Raw genomic sequence first — 9,416 nt, forward strand, 5'->3', positions numbered from 1 at the left:
TAATGGTTTTGTGGTATTAAACATAGTTTTATAGGTTATGTTTTTTAATATATTGGTGGTTTCAAGATGTATACCTATGAGTAATGTTAATTTTTATATTAAATTGAGTCATTAATCTTCAATTGTATTTGTTAATGTAATGCATTTTAAGTGATCTTACATATTTAAAAGAACAATCATTTAAAATATATTACATCTATAAATATAATTAAAAAGCATAAAATTTGAAATCAACATCAATATTTGTTTATAATTTAACCTTGATAATGGATGATTTGTAAACCTTTTAGATGGTAAAGATATTGTCTTTGGCGCCATATTTGTATGGGTTCCATTTAGGAGAGGTTTGGATTCAAAATCCACCTCAACTCATCTCATATCATCATCACAATTTTCTCAAATTTCCACATAAAATATAATAAACAATTCAATTTTTTCAAATTCTAAAATAATTTTTTCAAATTCTCACACCAAATATAATAAATAATTTAACTTTTATTCTACTATTCACAAGTCATCTCAACTCATCTCTGAATCCAAATCTCTCACATTCATTACTACTCGGAAAAGAAAGACACAAAAGAAAAAAGCAAGAATCGTCTTGTTTTTTGTTTTATAAATTGGGTTTGTGGAGTTTGATTTATTCTTGTGATGTCCAATTTGATGACTCGACTCGACAATAATCTGTTACGATTTTTTAACGAATTTTTAATGAGGCTGAGGCCTCCAAAAAAAACTTTTAACCATATTTGTGATTTGAGAATCGTTGTCGCCATGTAGAGAGATCGTGTGGCATGTCGCTCGAGTAAATTTTCGATAGAGAGTTCGCTCGAGGGTTGTGAAATTAGGGTTTCTACCGTACAACTTTATACACACACACATGCATGTTTCTTATGAATGGAGCAATGTAATTTTGTCTCTAATCAAATCATCTGTAGCTCTATGGACATAGGCACATTACTGAATCACATAAATCTTTATATCTTGTGATTGATTTTCTGTCTTGCCTTTACTTTTCTTGCACCGTTTTTTACAACATTTTACTCTTTTCTAAAGAAAAAAATAAGGATTAGACGTGGAAAAAACATAAAGTTAAACGTTAATTTGTTTTCCTCATAATTATGTAGCATGCTAGAGTTTTTGTTTGGCAACAAGACTAAGGGTTTGTTTGAAAAAAGTTTTCATTCCAAAATTATCATCTCATCTCCTTTGTAAGCATCACTTAAATATAATATTTTCAAACTAATCATTATAACTTTTCCAAACTTTCAAACTAAAAATAAAAGACAATTCAATTTTTTCAAATTTTCAAATAAAAATAATATTAAAAAATTATATTCTAACAATATTTCAACTTTATAATATTTTTTATTCAGTTTTTTCTCTATCATTTATCAAAATCTCATAAAATATTAACTCAAACTATCTCAATACTCTTTGCAAACTTTCTTATTACTATTCACAAAATTCATGACATCTCATCTAACTCGCAAGCATGCCAAATTCCTTTTCAGGCTATAGTTGATCAGCAGTTGAGAGTTAAGGCTCTATAGCTAACAACAAAGTCAAATAATGGAGCTGCACAAAACAACAAGAAGGAGAATTGTTTTGCACGGTTTAGCTGTTGTCAAGACAAAAAACCGGACCTCATCATCGTCTTGATCTTCTTTTTCAAGAACAGACAATAACATGCATCATCTACTTGGCCATAAAGCATAACATATTCTCATCCTTGGGTTGACATTGCAAAAAGAGATTTAATTAATCAAATCCTGATGATTTTGTCCAAGCATGAAAAGAATTTGCTAGCTAATAGCTAGAAAGCAACCGCAATTCGTGCTCGATCAGTGCAATTCAATAGCCCTAAAACTTCTTTCCAAACTTGTAACTAAAATCTGAATTTCAAAACCAGTCACATAGTGATTATAATTTGAATTTGAATTTCTTTCTTTAGAAAATGCAACCCATATTTCTTTAGATTAGATGCACATTCGATCATCAACCTACATGTTTCATAATCTCTAATAAATAGTCCACGATCCCACATCATTAAATGAATTGAATTTGGATAAGACTTCCGATCTAAATTTTCATGAGTAATTCTATGCAATAACCACTATTCATTTTCACACCTCACACCTATATTTTTTTTCATAAGATGTGAGAGTGTTTTTCATAGGGTGTAGGGTAATGAAATAGCGACTGATAAAATTTTTTTTTATATTTTCATTCATTGACTAGTATACTCCTACACATGATGATAATTGTTTGTTTCCTTTTTTGAAGTATTTGATTTAATATTTTTTTGATAAGTGCTACACTCATAAAAAGGATATACAAAAATAAATTTATAAATTGATATGACTTCATATAATATATTAGATATATTTTTACAATAAAAATAGATTTATAATATAACATATCATATCAAATCAGATTAATTTATAAATTTATTTTTGTGATATTTATTTGTGTCTAAACCATTTCTTTATTTCTTTTAAGTTTTTTTCCTCTCTACCCGCACGTCTTATATAAACCGCTAATTCTCATTTCCTTAGCTTCTAGTTAAATCCGACCGTTCAATTCGATACTAGTACTTCATAAATCAAAATGTTAAAAAAAAATAAAATGATACTTATAATTGTGAATGTATAAGTGTAAGTGTAAGTGTAAGTACCGTACAGTCATTTTAAAAAAAATAAATAAATATGAGATCCATATTAAAATAAATTAATTTTTTAATAATAAATTTTATTTTATTTTTAAATAATTATATAGCGTTTATATATTTTATAATTATATATAATATTATTAAAAAAAAAAAAAAAAAGGCACGCATGGACGTTAATTACAATAAATGCTTCCTTTGTAGGGACCCATTTCTGGTCTCGATCATCTGGCTAATGTCAAGAAAGTAGTACTTTTGTATGATCAACTTTGTGAGAATCTATCTAGCGGCTTAAAAAGGTAACCCCCCGGCCGGGCCACTGCCGTTGTTAGGACAGTACTTTATATTAATTAGGTCACTCGTGTATTATATTTAGTAATGGCATATAATTTATATACCTTTGAATTTATTATATTATTATATGCACGACCACAAAGCGACAAAGTTAAGAGCTTAGTCAAAAGACAAAATTATAGGATTGGTTACTGCAAGAACAACAACATTAATTATTAATAATGATTAGCAAAACATTATGATATCACTTGCATTATCGGATTTGGCCATGGATATATCCATCTTTCTGATCTCTAGCTACATGGGTGCACGTGGATCTTTGCTATCATTGCAAATTCTTCCTTATGGTTGCAGCCAAAAAGATATTCATCCTGTTCTTTCCTGAAAACCTACTCAAAAGTACTGTAATCCACCTGGATAATGTCATCCAAAGTGTTCAATCTCGCATGAGTACTCTTCACAGAACAAATCTTAGAAAAAATCTGATCATACCTTAAATTTAATAGGGTTGATTAATGTACTTTTTCGATATCATGTATGTATTCTTGGATCTTTTATTTGACTTTGGCTATGTTCTATTCTAAATAGGTTACTTGTATACTATTTTGTTTAACAATATATATCTACTGATTCTTTAGAAGCTAATAAGGCATTTTTTAAATAATTGACTGTCTTTCGAAATACATAACTTAGGAGACGTTTGGATTTGAATATGACTTGAGATGAGTTGAGATAGATTGTGAATAATAATGAGATGAGTTGTGAATAGTAGTGAGATTTGTGAGTTAAAGTTGCTGAATAGTAATGAATAGTAGTGAGATGAGTTGAGATGAGCTGAAATGTCCTGCGAATCCAAACATCTCCTTAGTATAGATTTTTTTGGACGAATGATCTTAAACTGGAGACTAGTAGGTGAGTCTGGCAATTGGTTCGGTCACACATGTACACACACACATATATATATGGTAGTGTTATAGTCTTAAAAATAATCACACAAACTGACGTGGTTTCATATGATCCGTTAGATCTGTTTTATAATAAAAGTAAATTTACAATTTGACAAATTAAATCAAGACACATAAGTTTATGAGATTAATTTTATATAAACACTTTGTGGTTAAAGTTCTTCTTATATATATATATATATATATATATATATTATACTCTTCTCTTGTTTGGACGCAATCATCATCATGACATTTTGTCCGCGTGTAATAGGTTTTGAGGCGGGATGATTAAAACTGTGTTGAATGAACCCATCAATGTAAGAATTATAGAAGGAGAATGAATAATAAAGCAGTTTTAAAAAAGAAAAAGGTATCAGATCGAAATTAGTAACTTTCCAGAAAGGCAAAAGATTAAGAGAAAGGCCAACTGACTCCCTCCAAAAGAGAGATGCCCGACTAAAGACCTGTAAACACATGAAGCTAGCTGTGAAAAAAAGGTAGAGATATCGTGTTTATGGCTTCCCAAAAAGTAATCTGGAAAGTGGCAACATCCCATGCACTACGTCCTTGAATAAGATGATGACACATACCTTAGATATGGAGTATGGACCATTGAAATTCAGCTTGTCCAAGATCATAATTTATTTCGGAACGAATTCTGCCTGCAGTGAGATCAAGATTGATAAATAATAATAAGATAAGACTTTCTCTTTTTTAACTTCTTTTTGGGTAAAATCATAAAGGCAAATCTGATTGAAGCAGGATGGTTGAAGCTACGCATAAAAGGGGAAGATGATAATGATACCATGCATCCTACGTACGCTCCTGCAGACGCAGGTTTGGATACACGACTCGTACGTACGTCCTTAACTGGTAACTGGCCCAGCTAACAGGCAAACACTTCTAATTGGACTAGTATGTTTTAGCATATAAGATAAATTGAGATTAAAATTAAAATATTAAATAAAATATTATTAGAATATATTTTTTAATATTATTTTTATTTTAAAATTAAAAAAATTAAATTATTTATTTTATTTTATATTAAAAATTAAAAAAATTATAATAATTATATGAGATAAAATAAGTTGAGAAATTTCCTGAAAATAAACAATACCTTAATTTGTCTCCAAATTCTTGCACGAGATTGGTGCTGTTTTTCCGTCGACTAAAGTTAAGCATGAGAGGATATATAATATATAACAAAATGATTTACACACAATATTTTTTACAATACATTTCAAAATAATATGTTAAATGAGAGATATTTTTGTCATACACTTTATAAAAATAATATTATTTTTTAAAAATACCCTCATCTTACAATATTATTATAAAATTTATTGTAAAAATATATTATATGTATATCAATATAATCAGCATGAGCACGTGTCTTCTTGTGTTTTTGGATGCTAGTTTATATACAGTTTAATGTTGTGAAAATGATGACAAAAAAGTAAAGAGACAAATACAAGTAAACTAATCACACAATATAAAATTAGCGTAGTTCGATAATATACTTACGTTCATAGAGTTACAGATGATTTTATTATATTGAGTAATGATAAAATACACTTTAAGGCGAAATTAACATTGTTAAGTTGGTTATACTATTTAATAAGTATATATTTATAGTGTCACATGACGAAAATATTAAATTTCACATTTTTGCATTATTCGTTTGAACAGAATGTCAAGCGTGCCTTGAGCGAACTCTCTGACTGACACTCGGTCGAGTAACATGTCAAGCAACCCTCGAACAAATCCTTTATTTAAACTTTGCTTGAGTTATTTGTCGCGCAAACATCAAGTGAATTTTCTGTTTAGTGTTGCTCGAGTCACAAATATTGCCAAAAAATTAGGCTCCACAAACTCAACATTTGGTTACTCAGTTTAAATGAGATCAAATGAGATGTGTTGTTGAAAGTTAAATAAAAAATATTATAATATAATTTTTGTTTTAAAATTTTAAAAAATTAAATTATTTATTATATTTTACGTGAACGTTTGAAAAAATTATAATGATTAGATGAGATTAGATGATTTTTTTTTTTTTGTAACTAAACCAGCCCTTAGTTCTTTCCGTCGCACAAATAATAAACGAATTATGAGAATGCATTCCTTTCATGGTTTTTTAGCATAAGATGGATGGTTTTTCCATTCTCAGCATTAATTTGTTCATATAAATTGATGTTCAAGCTAGGGTGGTCGACACTCGATGGTCGTGAAGAGGCAAGCGCGTGGGCAGAAGAAGGGTTAGAGAAGAGGACAAAAGCAGGGACCGAGGGATGCTGAAATGGGCATTCAGTTGTAACCCGTTTTGTCCGGGGTACTCGCTAGGCCTACCGATCTGAGTCCTTTAGCCATTGATGAGTACTTCTCTCTGCCAAAATAAAAAGCAACCTCTGCCATGTTTCATTACTGTCACACACTTGTCTACACTACCTTTCAACACACTTGTCCCTTCGTTCTTTCCTTCCATCTTATTATTATTATAATGTTATTAAATTTTTATATAAAATATAATAAATAATTTAATCAAATTATAAATAAATTTTTTTAAATTTTAAAAAAATATTAATATTAAAAAAATATTTTAATAATATTTTATTCAACTTTTAATTTTTATCTAAAATTATCTCATTTCAAATCTAAACGAACTTTCAGGCTATATTTATGAGCAATTTTAAAATGAAGAATGCTATGTATTAATCACTATTTATTTTCACACTTCATATTTATAATTTTTTCATAAAATATGATGATATTTTTTATAAGATGTGAGATATTTTTTATAAGATGTGGAATGATAAATAATGATTTATAAGAATAATTTTTCTTTTAAAATATCTAAATTAAAAAATAATGAATAATGAATAATAATAAATAATAAATAATTTATAAATAATAATAGAATAATCTCATTATTTTTAACCATACACAGCTTAATTTGAAAATTAAAGATGGGGCATGCATATTGCAAAGAAATTAGATAAAGAAGATAGCGCATGATATGAATTTGCCAGCTTGATGACACTCGTCGTTTTTATCTACTGTTTCTTTTCCATTTGGTCCATAACTTTTGTAATCTTTTACGGATCAATAATAATTAATGAGTTATTATATTTTTAAATACAATACAACATTTATATTATTTTAATTTTTAAGATTTAAATTTTAAATTTTAAAATTATTATTTATAATCAAATTATGTCATACAATTATTTTATTTATAAGTGTGTTGTTCATACTGTCTTGTAGATAGAATTCTTCTTAATACATATATATTATTCACAAGAGAAATTTTATTCTCAAATCGATGTATAAAACACACCTAATAAAATATTTATATGACATAATTTAATTTAAAAGATACATTTTAAAATTTAAATCTTATAAATTAAGTATTACTATTTAAATTATGTAAATGATATACTTTACGTACCGACTCTATAATATAATGTTGATTTGTTAGGCGTTACAAATATTTAGTCGTAATCCATTCTAATAAATATTGATTCGAATTTAATTCACACCAACAGCTAAATTTATAAAGCACATGTAACATGTTCATGATAGCCATAAAAATCTTTTTTACGGGCCCTTTAATTATATCAACTTGGGATTTACCATGTGGCTTTTATATATTAAAGGGATGATACAGACTTGCATCATATATATTATGAAAAATGATAAATTTATAATTATTTTATAATTAATTTATAACTCTACATTAAATGGAGGGTAGTTTTATAATATTATAATTTATTTTTAATGGAGTAACATAATTTCATTAGTTATTTGAAGATGAGTTGTAAAATAATTATAAAAGAATTACATGTGTACCATTACTCGTATATTATAAGCACTTTTTAACATAGAGTTTTCTGTTTATTTATTTTTTTAACATTTTTTTTTCTATTCTAGACTAGAAAATGTTCAGTCTAATACTTTCCAGCCACCAAATCCGTATAGGTGCATTTTTAGAGATTGATCTATAAGATAAGCCAAAAAATACTATGGTTTGAGTAGCACATGAGGTGCACTGATTAGAAATAATAAGTCAATAATAAATGTTGGATGAATTATGAAAACCAGAATGAGACATCCGACCAACCTCAAACTAGGTGTACTAGGTACGTATAATAGATCCTTGAAATTTTCAAACAGCCACACAGTAGGAGATACTAGAAATACAATTCCGAGTTGGGATTGGGTCTTGAAATATCAATTATTCAATTAAAAAAAAAACGGCTAACTCTTACAGACCCCAGAATAATGCAATTTAATTAAATGCATGATTGTCCCGACCGCAACAAACTTAGTTTAATCAGTACTATGATCTCAATTAGAAAAAAGGGCCATTGTTTCATGGATTGCTTGTTCCCTTATTGGTTAGCCATAATGTGCAGCATTTGTCATTGCTTTTTGCGTAAGAAAACAACCCATAATTACGAGCCGTTGGAGAGAGAGTCGAGACTAGGGCAAAAGCAAAGTCGATGGTGTTTTTGTAGGGGGAAAAGGGTGAATGTTGTGAACATTATACATGTAACCTATGCAAGTACCAGTTGTAAAAGTCTGCCATAAATGAATAATATTATAGAGTATTCAATAAGAATTTGCCTCAGATTGGAGTTGGGGAAAAGTATTCATCTTTGAAAAGCAAAAAAAAAAAAAGGGTTCTTTAACTCACTACTGTCACTGACCTTTCAAAGTTGGCCATTTTAATTGTAGACCACTTTCTTGGTATGGCTCAACAGTAAACACTAACATGGAAAATTTTAGAAAAACAGAGCCAATGTCCAAACCAAAAGAAATTGGTCTCATGACCAAAAGAAGATAAAAGAATGGAAAAGAAAACTGCAGAGTTTATATCCTGACTGTGATGAACAGAGACAACGAATTAAAGCTATTTTTTTTTTTTTTTAAGACAGAAGGATTTATTACTCTCTTATCATCGTTCTACTATTTGATAGTATATTTGAAATTTTTATTTTTTTAAAGTATTTTTTTAATATCTTTAATCATTAAAAAAATTAAAAAATTATATAATTTTATTAATAATTATTTCTTTAATCATTAAGTAAAAAAAGTAATAGAAGAATAATAAAAATAATAATAAACCTATCGTTATCAAGGTGAAAACATTCTTATGTATCACTATTTAACACTGTTTTTTATTTAGAATATTTGTTGGAAAATCACACTTCCTCTTCACGTGTCACTTTTTTTTATTTAATGAAATTAACTTAAAAAAAAAATATGGTGAAAACATCCTATAGGTAGTTCGAAAATCTAATAATTAGGGGAGATTACGGAAGTGGGGATACGAGTGAGATTTGGGGGAGAAGAAGAGGACACAATAGACATCCCGCCCGGAAATACAGGGAGGCCGTACAGCAATCCCTTCTCTTCAGTCTGGTGATATTTATATTGGATTTTTTAACTACCAACTCACTACAGTTCTGTTTTTTTTGTTTTTTGGTTTTTTTTTCTCTCTCTACATG

The sequence above is a fragment of the Juglans regia genome, chromosome 4, assembly GCF_001411555.2.
Source record: "Juglans regia cultivar Chandler chromosome 4, Walnut 2.0, whole genome shotgun sequence".
Lineage (NCBI taxonomy): Eukaryota > Viridiplantae > Streptophyta > Magnoliopsida > Fagales > Juglandaceae > Juglans > Juglans regia.